At 50.9% G+C, this 15,346-nt stretch overlaps 1 protein-coding gene across 3 annotated transcripts in view; it reads right to left on the bottom strand.

The window, feature by feature from the left end:
- The window catches only part of TBL1X (transducin beta like 1 X-linked), a 212,303-nt gene that overhangs the window by 29,446 nt on the left and 167,511 nt on the right, over window positions 1-15,346 (bottom strand). The window lies entirely within an intron of this gene.

Genomic DNA, 15,346 nt, shown 5'->3' with positions numbered 1-15,346 from the left:
GGGGGAGGCCCACTGACCACGTATGCAAGGCCTGCTTGAGCCCTTTCTCCTAGGCCCTGGTTCTTGGAGCCCTGCCGTGCGCCAACGTGTTGCGTAAGGCGCCATCTGGGGAGACTGACACCTCCAGGCAGGATGCTGCTCCGCCGGGACTGGCCCAGCCTCCACCACCAGCGCCCCACTCCTCCCAACTGGACTCCGAGGCTAATAAGTGCCTCCTCAGGTTTCCTGCAGCTCTTCTTCCTCCCAAGGGGACAGCAGTAGGAATAAAGCTCATTATGTCAACGACAGAGATGGAAACAGTCAGGACTGGCCCAATGACAGATGTGGAAGTTGTTAAGAGGGAGAAGAGAGAGCTCGGTGGTACCTCGAGGAAAGCTCTGTGCGGGGGCAACGCATTAGCGTCCCTGGTGTCCAACGTTCAGCCAGTCTGGGGTCGTGACCGAAGCCAGCAGGCCTGTCCCCTACTTAGTAAGAGGTATCCCTGCTGAATCTCTCAAGCTGTGGCATGACGGACAGTGAGGCCAGCTCATTCCTTGTTGTGGGGAGCGCCATCCTGGGTGTTGTAGGACGCTGACCAGCACCCCTGGCCCCCTGGATGCTGCTGGCACCTCCTCTGGGTCATGACGACGCACAGAGTCTCCAGATACTGCCTAATTGACCCTGCCATGGCCGATCACCGGTAACCTAGAGAAACCGAACCCCCCAGAGGACACTATCTACAGTCGACTCACATTTCCGCTTGATTTATAAACACAACGGGTGGACAGTTGCCAGTGAAGAGCAGGACCAAGACACCGTCTATATGCGCTTGGTCAGAGAATTCACCAAACACACGGTAACGAGGAACAACCAGATGAGGCGAGAGTGTTTCCAAGGGGGAGAAAAAGGGTGTAACCGTGAGAAACGTGACAAACCGGGAAAGGTTTAAAATAAGCGCTACATTTTCTACAAAGTGAGGCAAGACCTCCAAGGGTAAAGTCCTTTCTGTTTTCCTCACGAGGGAGGAAAAGAGCGTGCACATGCATTTGTCTCGCCCAACTAGGCAATAAAAATAGATTTAAAACCAAGTACGTGTTTTCCGTTTCTTGCAATTACCACACCGCCGACCATACCTCTTTCGCAAACGGCTTCACAAACCACCTGAGTTAGTTGAACACCGAACCATTCTGTCCAGCTAATGGCGGCCCGATCCACCAGCAAAACCTGCTAAATGATCACTCTCTGGCCCTTAAAAAGTACTGCTTACCTGGCAGAGAAAAGCAGACGTGTAATACCTACCCGGGCAGCGGTGAGGGTGGTTTTGCATCTTCAGCTGAAACAAATGCCAAGGGCTCCAATTTGAGGCATCTTCAAGAGCAGGCTCTTCATTAAATATTTAATGAACGTGCATACTTGGATGTAGACAGCCACCCAAGGCCAAGGGGCGTGCTGAACCCTAACTGTCTGGATCAAGCGGAGGGCAGAGAGAGGCCCCCAGGCCAAGTCTGGCCCACCGCTTGTAGCTGCAAATAAAGTTTTACTGGGACTGAGAACTCAGCGCGTCTGCTGCTTCTCTGCCACTCGGCGTGTGCGACTTTGCTAGGGCGGCCCAGAGGCACAAGACGCTCCTCCGTGACACCTGGCAACGTGGGGGTGACGGGGCGGGGATGGCGAGGGAGAGCGTCCTCTGTGCCGGGCAGTGGCCCACCGATCTACGGACACCACGCGCCCTAACACGAAGCCCTCCCAGTCACGTGGCTGACCCGCCTCGACGGGTCTGGCGTTCTCGAGAGCCTGCGGCCGGGCCAGGCCCCCGCACCCCTGACACCTCCCCAGCTGAGCACGGCCCGGAAGTCACCCTGACACGGGGGGAGCCGCTGCCTCTGTGACCAAAGCTCGAACCCGCCTCCTGCGTCCCTGCACAGTGACTCTGCTCATTCTGGGCTCGCTCTAGAACGGCGGTTCATGGTTCCCAAGGGCGGACGACTCGGGCCCCCAGGGACACACGTGGGCAATGGCCACAAACAGTTTTGGCTGCCCCGGGGGAGGGCTGTGTCTGCAGGGAGTGTGAGTGTGTGTGTGGGGGGGGCTGCTGGGGTGTGTGCACGGGTGTGGGGTATGTTTGGTTCCACCAGGGGTGTGTGTGGGGTGTATGTGTAGATGTATGTGGAGTGTGTGTGTTTGTGTACCTGCCCCAGGGGTGTGTGTAGGGTATGGGCATGTGTGTTTGGCTGCCCCAGGAGTGTGTGTATATGTGTTTGGGGGTGTGTGGGTGTGTTGGGTGTGTGGGTAAGTGTTTGTGTGTGCACGTGCATGTGCGTGCGTGGAGGGGTGCTACAGCATCTAACGGCTGGAGGCCAGGCCCGTGCCCCACAGCCTGCAGCACGTGGGAGGCTCTGGGTAACAAAGCCGGAACTGGGCCCAGTTCCAACAGCCAGCTCCCGAACCCCTGTCACCACCACTGACACCTGCTCAGTGGTCATGGGTGTGGCCAGGCCTCTGTGCTCCACAGAAGTCTCGCCTGTCCTGGCAGGAGGGAGGGGCTGCCCTCCTGCTGGTCCAAGGTCACCAGTCACCCAGTTACCCAGTCACTGGGCAGTGGCCTCCATTCATCTGCACCTCCTGACTTCTGGGAAGGTGGAACCTTCTAGAAGGGAGGAAGCCCTTCCAGATTCCCTTCCTAACAGGCAGAGCAGCCTCCGCAGCTGCAGATGGACGTACATCAAGAAAACTCAAGGAAGGCTAAGAGAACCACTCAGGCTGATGGAAAGGAGGGGCGAGGAGACACTGAACAAAACTGAGTCCTTGCTGCTTTCAGAGTAAGACGGCTGGAGGAGGACAGGAATTAAGGGTTGAGCACAAGCGTAAGAGAAGGAGAACAGTCTTTAAACACCTCTGCCTGCCGTTCAAGCAACGGTTCAGAAAAGCACCAAAGAGGATGTGTGTATGGCCGTGTGTATACCTGGATTTAAAAACGATTATGGGGCAGCCCAGGTGGCGCAGCGGTTTAGCGCCGCCTTCAGCCTGCGGCATGATCCTGGAGACCCGGGATCGAGCCCCATGTCTGGCTCCCTGCCTGCAGCCTGCTTCTCCCTCTGCCTCTCTCTCTCTCTCTCTGTGTGTGTGACTATCATAAAAAAATAAATAAATAAATAAAAATAAACGCAGTAGCTCAGAAGTGGCAACAACCTAGGAGTTAGGCTTATGACCTCCATGTTACTGATGGGGAAACTGAGTCACAGAGCAGTTCAGTGATTCCCCCAAGGGCACACGGCGAGGAGGTGGCCGTGTGGGTCCCGAGTCTGCGCCCTTAACCACACACTGTGGAACCCTGGAAGCCGCTCAGAAACCTCCACTCTGGGCAGCCCGGGTGGCCCAGCGGTTTAGCGCCGCCTGCAGCCCAGGGTGTGATCCTGGGGACCTGGGATCGAGTCCCACGTCAGGCTCCCTGCATGGAGCCTGCTTCTCCCCCTGCCTGTGTCCCTGCCTCGCCCCCTTCATGAGTAAATAAATAAAATCTTTTAAAAAAGAAAAGAGGAAAAGAAAAAGAAAAAGAAAAAAAGAAACCTCTACTCATTCCGAATGGTGCCTTGTGAGAAAGAGGCAGCGGGCCATCTCGCCATCTCCGCGCCATCCGCACTACACGTTCAGCCCAGCCGGCGGCCACCGCGCCCACGGCCCCTTCCCGGGCGCGAGGGGGTCTGTCCACACTGGCCGCCTGCCGCCCGCCCAGCGAACAGGCGGAGTGAAACGACTCCCGGTCCCTTTCTCCTCTGAAAGTCTGCGTAGAGGCTAAGATGACCACGGTGTCCCACCAAACCCAGACGACTGGAAGTCACAGGGGTGCCCGAGCGGCCACACAGCAGGAGAGGCTCCCGCCCCGGAGAGGGATGGATCCCCCCAACTCCCGGAGGCCGGGGACCCGGGGGGGCGCCTCTCGCTGGGCAGCAACGGAACGGAAATGACCGCACGCCCATCCGACCTTGCAGGCTCCAGAGCACGGATCTTACAAGTCACCGTGAAACAGGACCATGTGCTGCCAGCTGACCTGGCACCTCCTCGGTATCTCCGAATCCGGACATGCCTGGAACATCCCCACTCGCGGCAGGTCCGCGTGTCCCGGCTCGCAAAGGGTCCGCAGCAGGAGCACAGCTGCCTGGCACCCTGCCCGCCGTCCTCTCAGTGCGGGATCGGGGTGACTGAAGGGGGGGCGGGCGCTGATCAAAATACAGATGGGGGGATCCCTGGGTGGCTCAGCGGTTTGGCGCCTGCCTTTGGCCCAGGGCCTGATCCTGGAGACCTGGGATCGAGTCCTGCGTCGGGTTCTCTGGATGGAGCCTGCTTCTCCCTCTGCCCGTGTCTCTGCCTCTCCCTCTCTTTCGATGTCTATCATGAATAAATAAATAAAATCTTAAAAAAAAATACAGATGGGAGGGAGGCCAAGGGTGAGGACGTGGGAGCTGGGGCAGAAAAACCAGACACATGCACATGGAGCTGGAAGCCGTCAACACAAAAGGCGGGAGAGTAAAAATCACATACCCTCATCTCTGGAAGCTCATTTGCTGTCGGTTCACTTCCCCTTTTCGGAAGTGATGGATGAGTCTCACCGGAGCGTTACGTTTTCTGCCCAAGAAGCAATTCTTATACGTAAACTCTCCTATTACCCATGGTGAAAAGCATAAAACTATGTCGAGAATTCTTTTCGATTTTGCAGTCTCAATCGCTGCACGTGTTCATATCAGCTTCACGATATTTTTTAACTTAAAAAAAAAAAATCCTTAAGACCCAGCCCTCACTTTCTCTCCTTTTGCTCTGACATCCTGCCACAGAAAACCGCATGCAGCGAGAACATCTTTATGGGCTGCAGACCTGTTCTAGATGACCCGCCATAACATGGACTTTGGTGTAAAATGGAACTGTCTTGGATGGCGCCCAAAAGAAATACCAGAAGGGCCTCGTTAAAATAGGGTTTCACTTATAACATCTGGCCCGGACCCCAAGGGTGGCGGCTGAGTACAGCGCGGGCCTCTGACTTTTGCAGACCGCGCACCCTGCCAAGATTTTAATATCCTCTCAACATGGGAAACATCCAGGAGGGGAAGGCATTAGTCAGGTTATAAACTAACGTCGCTACTTCCTCCCGAGCCAACAACTGGCTGGGGAGAGGCGGCCTGGAGAGGAAGGCCGCTGTCCCGCCCGGGTTCACAGGGCTCTGTGGTGGGAAGCGTCAGAAGCCTCCAGAAGGATGTGCAGAAACGCAAGGCGCAGACGTGCCACCTGCTGGCACCAGAGCCCCCGCCAGTCTGAACCCCGGGGACTCGACATTCAGAAATCTGCAAACCGTAGGAGCTTGGAGGCCAAGCCGGGGAGGTTCACAATGGAGAGCGGCATTAAAAATTTTTAAACCTTAAAAACTAACGTATGACTTTGGGAAAAACAGAGAAAGCGATTTGGAAGACGGAGAAAGTAACTCCCATGGTTCTGGTTCTACACCTGATACGGCTGCTGTCAGCCCCTTTCTCTGTGCCAATTAGTTTTTATGTTAATTCTTGCGATCATACAATTCTGTACCCCGCTTCTTTACCTCACACAACAGAAGGCATGTCCCCCGCTTGGTAAGTAGTCTCAATAGCCACCATTTGGGTAGATTCTCCCGTGTTCACTCATCCTTTACTCACACTACCTCTGGGTTTACTTTCAAAAAGGAATCAACATGACTGGAAAAAGAAGATGTGTTATAGATAGACAGACAGACACACAATGGAATATTACTCAGCCATCAAAGAGTAAAGTCTTGCCATTTGCAAGATTTCATGACATGGATGGAACTATATGAAGCAAAGTAAGTCAATCAGAGAAAGACAAATACAAATACAAAATCACTCATATGTAGGATTTAAGAAACTGAACAGATGAACATAGGGGAAGAAAGGGAAAATATAGTAAGACAACATCAGGGAGGGAGAGAAATCCTAAGAGACTCTTAACTCAGGAGACAAACCAAGGTTTGCTGGAGCAGAGGTGGGGGGACGGGGTCACTGGGTGAGGACAGGTGATGTGATGAGCACTGGGTGTTACATGCAGCTGATGAATCACTGAACTCTACCTCTGAAACCAATAATACATTGTATGTTAATTAACTGAATTTAAATAAAATACAAAATTTTGTTCAGTTAAACCAAACGAAAGGAATCCACGGCTTCCAAATGCACAGGGCTCGAGTGTTTCCACCTGCCACGAACGTGTGGCCAGCCCAACCTCCCAGTATTTTCTTGTCCCTCTCACCAAGGTGGCTCCTACTCCCTGAACCCTCTGCTAAGTCTCAGGGCCTTCCTTGACCCACCTTCTGGATTGGGCTCGCAACGTTCTGTCCCTTGACTTGCTTGAAAAATCCTAGCTCAAGACCCAGCTCCACGCCACCTCCTCTCTGTGCCCTGTCAGGGGGTCGAGCTCCCTCCGCACACACTTGCAATGTTACACTTAGCAGCCTCCAACAGATGGCCCTCCTAGGCGAGGAGGAGGGGGAAGGCTCCCTCTTCTCGTCTGCCCTTCCCACCCTAGCACCTAGCACGGTGCCACCACGCAAAGGACAACCCTCGGGAGATTCCAGGGCATGAAGACCACGACGGCTGCTCTATCCCAGGACGGCGAGGCCTCCCTGTTGGCACCCACACCCTCTGACAGTACCCCAGTCAGTTGAGGTAGCACAGGGGCAAACATCTTAGTATCTAAGTCATTTATTTTCGTGTATATCGTGCAAATCCAACTGCCTGGCACATCTAAGGAACTGTTTCAACTTATGAAAAATACTCATCAATTTTAATAAAATGTGCCCAACATGCTACAGATGGGATACACACAGCTGAGGCTGGCAAACACGCACTGAGACATGGAGGGCCACAGACACTTGCCAAGGGAGAAAGACGTGAAGAACATGCACTGGACACACACTCTGGGTTACAGGTACGGGGGGAGGGCCCCACATTCCGCTAAGAGGCCTGCACAGGGGCCTGCACACTAAATCTCATGTAAAGGCTGCTTCTCTCCTATAAAGACGGCACAAAGAGCTGCGACAGACACAAAAGTATCTAAACTTGAAAGAAAATTCCTTCTACCCGGATCCAGAGGAGAGATCTGGCCTCAGGAATAGGGCCAAAAGGTCCCCAGGAAAGCAATTCTGGGTCGGTCAACTTGTTTGATGAGGCCAGCAAAGCCTGATACCCACAACTGACAAGGACATTCAAAAAGGAACAGGACACCCCAGTTTCTCCCAGTAAGATAAACGCGAATGTATCAAACACGGTATTAACAGACCACATTCAGCAACGTACAAAAATGACAAAGGGTCCGGGCTGAGTGGGGTCCATTCCAGGAAGGCAGAGTTTCGGGTCAGAAAGTGAATCGATGATCACACTTAACAGAACCAAGAACTGTTTAAAAGAGGAAGATTCAAAACACCTGCGTGGCTCAGTGGTTGAGCCTTCAGCTCAGGACGTGATCCCAGGATCCTGGGATTGAGTCCCACATTGGGCTCCCTGCATGGAGCCTGCTTCTCCCTCTGCTTGTGTCTCTCATGAATAAACAAATAAAATCTTTTGAAAAAATAAAATAAAATAAAAGAGGAGGATTCTGGAGCCCGGTGGCCCGCTCTGAATCCTAGCTCTAGGACTTCCAGCGACGGGACTTGAGCAGGTCAATGTCCACTCCAGGCCTGGGCTTTCCCGTTGGACACGTAAATGCAGCTGTATCTGCTTCCGACGGGTTAATGGTTTTATTCGTCATGTCCTCAGAATCGTGCGTGGCACACCGTAAGTGCTCAATAAATGTTAGCTCCGTGACTATGGCAAAGCCGTGACAACGGAAACAGCCCTGGCAAGATATGAGGAGTGCCTGGCTGGTGGACAGTGGGTGAAAAATGAAAACGGAGGTAAGAGGAAAGATACTCTGGAAGGTTACAGAAAAGGTGGAGTTGTTCGTTCGATGGGGGTGGTCAGGGGTCAGGAAATGGCAATGGTAGGAAGTGGGATTTTTTTTTAAGATTATTTATTTATTCATAGAGACGGGGGGGCGGGGCAGAGACACAGGCAGAGGGAGAAGCAGGCTCCATGCAGGGAGCCCGACGTGGGACTCGATCCGGGGTCTCCAGGATCACGCCCTGGGCTGCAGGCGGCGCTAAACCGCTGAGCCACTGGGGCTCAGTGGGATTTTCCATTAAGGAATGCCTGGGAGCTATGCACCCAAAACAGTCTGGAAGGCACCGGAGGGGCTGGGTGGGCCCCTGGGCTGGGGGAAAAGGCAGCCAATTGACCTCAGATATGATGTCGGGGGGAAAGAAGGACGTCCTCGGGGGCCGTGGCATTTATGGAGCGGGTAGGGAAGGCACCAGTGAAGAAACACACGGTCACGTGGGAGGACAGGGACACGGTCGCGCCCGACAGCCCAGACGACGTGCTCGTCCGTCTGGAAGCAGGAACGGGAGAGGCGGGAAGTTGGCAGGAAATAAAATACGCGACCGCTGGCCGCTCTTCAGGCCCGGGGAGCGGGCGGCCCAGCTGTAGTCGCGGGGAGACAGGCACCTCGCAAGGGCCCGCGGCGTCTTCGCTGAAAAGGGAACTTGCGCCATCGGGGACTTCGCGCCGTCACCAACCGTGGAAGCAGGAAGCCTCCACGCCAGAGGCATCTTCCCCACAATCGCTAGTTTTCTTGATGTTAATGCCGACGGAATGGTTTGGCCGATCGAGCCAGACCCATCTTTAAACAACTTATAAACGACGACGCGGTTTTCATTCCGATGCTTTCTGCCCTCTAACCGATCAGGAAGCGCGAGAATGGCCGGTCTTGCATCTTAGCGTTCACACACGCAGGTTAGGACAGTAAACTCAGGAAAGATCGTGCAACTGCAATTGCCCGGGAACCGGGGTGGCCGCGGTGGATGGGACCGTCCGGGACACGGGGAAGAGCAGCTTCACGATCCATCTGGTCACTCTAAGCGGAATCACAATCGAACCAAAACAACGGCTCAGGACATTACACCCGTTCAGAATGAAGAGGAGCTCGGGTGCGACGAGCACCACCACGAGAGGGTCTGTAAGGAAACCGTTCACGTGCATGGGAGCGTGAACTGAGGATGGGCGCCCCACACCGTGTATTGTGCAAAGGGAACACGGATATGCTTATTCAGTGGAGGAGTGTGAATTATTGATGCCACAAAGCCAGCGAGGGGAATGTTTTATTCTTTTCTAAATGAAAGGCATGGGTATCACATTCTCCAGCTACTTACTCACCCCAACGGTTTTCAGTTTCTTTGTTTGAAGATTTTATTTATTCATGGGGTGGGGGCGGCAAAGGGAGAATCAGGCTCCCTGCTGAAAAGGGAGCCCCAATGTGGGACTCGATCCCAGAACCCCAGGATCATGAGCTGAGCTAAAGGCAGACATTTAACCGACTGAGCTATCCAGGCGCCCTGTTGTTGATTTTTTAAGTACAACATACACACAAATGCACAGATGAGAAATAAGCAACCACAAGCCAGATTTAAACTTTGGGACTGTGGCAGTGGCAGCCACACAGCTTCTCAAGTTTCCGGTGTCCCTGAGCGGATGCTGCGGGCCTATAGGATGGATGCTCCATGGAAACACTGGATGCCAAAGCTCGGGTGGTTAGGACACTTGCCATGTGTGACAGTCCGTGCTGCTGGGGGAAGGAGGTGCCATCGCGTACGTCCATGGGGACGGCACACCCGTCCACGCCGATGTTCATTGCTTCTTTCTCCCCTCAGCTTTATGGAGGCAGGAGTGGCATACGACAACATCGCGTCTGTTTCAGGTGTACGACGTGATGCTCTCATAGCCACATACGTTGTGAAATGATCACCAGGATCCAGTGAGTTAGGACTCCATCACCCCACAGAGTTACACGTACCTGGTGTGGCGAGAACACCGACGATTCACTCCCCTAGCGACTTCCGAATATACAACACACACTACTGTGAACCACGAAGTGTGCTGTCCCTTATGATCCACATCTTTTTGCTGTAATTAACTGTGAGTATAACCATTACTAAGTCCTGTGAATTCTTTCAGCAAACCATAGAATCTGAAGGTGCTCCTGGGGGGGTCCTGACACCCCATCACAAATACGCTGCTTATGTCTGTGGGAGATAGGAAGGCGTGTCTTGTTATTGTTCCACAGGACTTCGAAGGTTCTTTTTACCCGGTAGTAATGTGGACACATGATTCAGATCCTCCTTATTTATTATGTGATGAAAGTAATGCTTTCCTTTATTATTTCTAAAGCAAAGACTACCAATATCTCAGAGAAATGCTTGCCTTTACTGTTTCATAAAACTCCTCTTTTTAAACAGGAACACACATTAGCCAGGAAAAGGGGCCAGTTCAGTCAAAATACATTTTTAGAGACTCAGCTGAACAATAAGCCCTGAACTTTTGTTTAAATTAAGACAGCTGAACCATTTTAAAATGATTTCCCCAATCTGTGGAAATGCGTCTTGCATAAGAAGGCATGAAGTGGTCTTTGGAAACACAGTGCAACCTACCGGGTGATTTGTCAGGGGCTCCAATGGTGGTGGGCAAAGCTGCTTAATCACCTTTGTCGACAAAATTATTCACAAATATTGAGAGTAGCGCCCTGTCCCTGATTATCTAACCTCCTTGCTAGAAGCCAAGAAAAATTTTTGTTTTTTTAAAAAAATCAGATGGAAAGTCTGCTACTCCCAATTATTTTATTATCTGCTGGTGAATGCTTTGGCAGACTTCCGCCTTCCTAGAGGGGAAAAATACCCTGGAAAATTTTAATAAAAATGAAGACTGCATTTTGCTCATTGTTAAAGTCTATTTGAGTTCTGCAGCAAAAGGAATCAAAACGTAGCCCAAGAAGATAAAGTGTGAAGAAACAGAATCCCATTAAAACTCCATTTACTAAAAAACCAGTGGAGGAAAAACATCCTATACTAAAGGATCTGCATCAGTGCTTATCAACTGGGGGTGGTTTCACCCTCCAGGGTACATCTGGGAAAGTCCAGAGACATCTTTGGCTGTGACAACACAGGGGAGGAGGAGTGTTGTTGGCATTTAACGGATGGAGGCCAGGTTGTTGCTCAACATCCTATCATACCAGGCAGCCCCAGAGGACAAAGAATGACCCAGCCCCAAGTGTCCAGAGTGCTTGAGAACCCTGACCGTAATGAATAGGCTGGAAGCCTCTGGATAATGCGTTATGTGCAGTCAGCCAGAGTATCTCCATGGAATAAGACCCTCAAACCTGCCCACCGCTCTTAGGCTGACCACATCCATGTTATAGAATCCTTTGAGCTGAATATCGTAAGGGGGCCTTTTTTTCCTTGCCCTTCCCCATTTTACTTTTTTAAAGGATTTTATTTTGAAGTAATCTCTATACCCACTCGAACTTACAACCCCAAGATCAAGAGCCGCACACTCCACTGATGGAGCCAGCCAGGTGCCCCCATAAGGGGGGCTATTTCATTTTTTTTTTTTAATTTTTATTTATTTATGATAGTCACACAGAGAGAGAGAGAGAGGCAGAGACACAGGCAGAGGGAGAAGCAGGCTCCATGCACCGGGAGCCCGACGTGGGATTCGATCCCGGGTCTCCAGGATCGTGCCCTGGGCCAAAGGCAGGCGCCAAACCGCTGCGCCACCCAGGGATCCCAGGGGGGGCTATTTCAAAACCATTTTAAGACTCACTTGAAAAGGAGTGGGGAAGAAGCCACGCATAGGCTTTTATCTCCAGTAAAAATGCAGGCTGCCCAGTGTCTACAGCCCCAGTCGAAAGCAGAATTCTTTCCTGTGATAATTCCCCAGGAGGAGGTGGGCGCAGTGTACAACGTCCACCCGCGTTGGCTGAACTCCCAAGGATGCAAAAATTTGAGTGATATGAGACCAGTGCTATTCACCTTCGGATGATTTTTCATTATTCTTCTGCTTCCAGAAGGCTCAGAAGGTTTGTATGGCCATCCATTTTCAAATTAATATGGCCGTTACTCAAATCTATTATACAAAAGAGTATCCCATCAGAGCCCGGGCCCACAGGATGGCTAATGACCTGCAACATTTAATTAAAATGTCTTGACTGTCTTTGTATTAGTGACCACTCTCTCTCTCTCTCTCACACACACACACACGCAAAAATGCAGATAACAGATGTGCAAAATTACATTTTTTGGTTTATTTTTTATTTTATAATTTGGAAATTATTATGGACTCATGGAAAGCCACAAAAATAGTAGAGTCCTGTGTTTGCTTCATCCAGAGTTTCCTCCGGGGGGCATCTTCTCTTGCTGTACTACAGTATCAAAACCAAGACAATGACTTCTCGTTGACTGGTCGCTAGATTGCAAACCTTCTGACCTGCGTGTGTGTCTGCTCGCACGCGCGTGTGGCTAATCTATGCATGTATAATTTTATTCTGTATGTCCATAGGCATGATCATCGCCACAGTCAAGACAGAACTTTTCCATCAGCACAAAAGAACTCCCCAAACTACGCCTTTGTAGTTACAGCCACCCCAACCCCTAGCAGCCATGGCTACAGTCTTCTCATTTCCAGTTCAAATGGGACCATCCAGTACGTACTGTTCTGATACTGGCTTGTGCTAGCCAGCACACTTCTCTGGAGACTCATCCACATTGTGGCACATATCCGTAGTTCATTCCTTTTTAATGCTGAGAGGGACCCCAGGGTATGCAACTACAGTCTGCGGAGCCGATCATCCAGTGAAGCACATTTGGGGAGTTTCCAATATACTGTTATTACAAATGAGGCTGCTGTTTTCTGTTTAATTTTTTAAATAACTGGATTTTATCAGACAGCAATCTAGCTTACAAATGATGCTGCGTGTGCCAAGGACTTGTCCCAAATGCTGTAGAGTTCTATTAAAAAGCCCTTGAATGTAGAGACACCTGGGTGGCTCAGGAGGTTGGGCGTCTTGCCTTTGGCTCAGGTCATGATCTCCGGGTCCTGGGATCAAGCCGAGTTAAGATTCCTGCTCAGTGGGAACTCTGCTTCTTCTCCCTCTGCCTCTCCCCCAACCCTACTCACATGCTCTCTTGCTCTCTCTCTCTCTCACATAAATAAATAAAATCTTAAAAAAAAAAAAAAAAGTCCTTTAATATAATAACATCCATGTGGAATTCAGGTGCTTTCTTCTCTTCCTCTGAAATAGTCTACACATGAAACTTCTTACCTCTAACACTGTGAGTTATTGTGGTGAAACACCCGTAACACAGAATGTACCGTTTTAGCCATTTCTAAGTGCACAGGTCAGTGGCATTAAGTAATTCACACTGTTGTGCAAACATCACCACCATGCTCTCATCTTCCAGACAGAACTCTCATCTTCCCAGACAGAAACTCTGCCCCACTCAACACTAGTCCTCATTCCGCCCTCTGAGCCCCGAAACCTCTGTTCTACTTTTGTGTCTCTGTGAACTTGACGACTCCAGGTGCCTCACGTCAGCAGAGCCTTGTGGGTCTGGCTTATGTCATTCAGCATCAGGCCCTCAAAGTTCGTCCACGCAGTAGCCCACGTCTGAATGTCCCTCCTTTTGTAAGGCTGAACGACATTTGCTTGTACGGATGCAGCATATTTTATCTGTTCATCCACCGTGGACCCTGGGGTTTGTCTCCACTGTGATTTTCTGAAGGCACTTTCTACTGTACCCCTCAAGGCAGCAGCTTATCTCTGCAGGAAGGGGAGCACGCCTGTCCATTACGTTCTCCAACACCCCTCCTGCTACAGCTGCTCACAGATCTGCGATGGTGAACAGGGACAGGAGTGACCTTCCATACAAACTGCTCGCTGTCTTTAACCAGGCAGAGACAGTAAAAAAAATTAAGCAAGAAGCCAGAGGAAGAGGAAGACAGGAAAAAAAATTAAGCAAGAGCCAGACTTTTGACATAACTGACAGCTCCTGGCTCAGGAAGCAGGGCCTCGGAGAAGTGTCTTCTACTGATGAACTACAATTCCCAAGAACCCTTCTTTCTATTTATTTTTTTAAAAGATTTTATTTAATTACTTGAGACACAGTGAGCGAGCAAGAGCAGGGGAGAGGTACAGGGAAGCTGACTTCCCACTAAGCAGGGAGCCCGACACAGGGCTTGATCTCAGGACCCGGGGATCACCACCTGAGCCAAATGCAGATGCTTCACCGACTGAGCCCCTCAGGTGCCCCTTTCCAAGGAAACCTTCTTGAATCTAGGTGGGCTGGCTTTCAAAAGTGCCATTTTACAGGCCCCAGGTCACCCGGTGTTGTTTCTGGGGGCCTTCTGTACCCTCTATCTAAGGTTTCTGAGCAAACAGTGGGCAAGTTGCTGTGGGCACCCTCCCCAAAGAGGAGACCCACCCCATCAGCACCCTACAGGGACCTCCCCTAGCTCACCCAGCACAGCCAGGCACACTCTCTTACCCACACCCGCTTCTTTCCCCACCTGCCCCAGGAAGTGGCCGTATACACATGCCGTGATTTTTAAACTGCTCAGTAATCTTTCCAGAAAGTAAAAGCTCTCTGCGTTTAGAACAGAACAATCTTTAGCTTTGTGCCAGAGCTCGCTGTGCAGACAAAATCCCGCCTAAGCCTTACACACTCTCCTCTCAGGTCCTAACCACATGGACATCGTATATGGGCATGGCAGGGAACAAAGGGGTGCTTGCCACCTGGCAAGGAAATCTTTCCCATTTGTCTGGCCTAGAAGCTCCCCGAGATGAAGGCGGAATGATATCTAGGTCCTGCTGTGAACCTTGAAAGCCCGAATATGTAATATTTCACTATCCTCCTGGATGACAGATAATCCAGAACCATCCAAGGAGGAGACGTGATCTGGAACTATGTGTTTATTACGTAAATCAAAGGAAACAGGCCTAATTCTATGTAGCTAGTCAACGCGTGTGTGGATAAGGCTCTTTAGGAAAACAGAAGCTGTCTAAGATGTAGATTTTCATTTTAGGAAACTGCCAATGTTCCTCTCTGAATAATGCATGTTTTGTGATGTTAATAGAGGCAATAAATATGTATAATAAATCGGCCTCTCCACAACAAATCAGAAGTTCTGTGTAGAAAGAGTTTTCCATCATACTTGAAACCGTTCCCAATAAAGAAAGAAGTTCATCATCCTGCTGATTTGTGATATATGATAAATCAATTTTTACCATCTACCATAACGATAAGCGCCTTTTATTACCTGAAATGTCTGGAACGACAGCCCTCGGGGCCGCACAACTTGGTAACATACCCACACCGCACCCGACAAAACAATTTCTCGCCTTTGTTTCTTTTCCGCCAGTGGAACCACCACCGATCATGGAGCGGTTTTAGGAGCGTCCGTCTGTCCTC

Source organism: Canis lupus, chromosome X (genome assembly GCF_011100685.1).
Source record: "Canis lupus familiaris isolate Mischka breed German Shepherd chromosome X, alternate assembly UU_Cfam_GSD_1.0, whole genome shotgun sequence".
NCBI lineage: Eukaryota > Metazoa > Chordata > Mammalia > Carnivora > Canidae > Canis > Canis lupus.
This window is presented reverse-complemented; position numbering and strand designations above follow the sequence as displayed.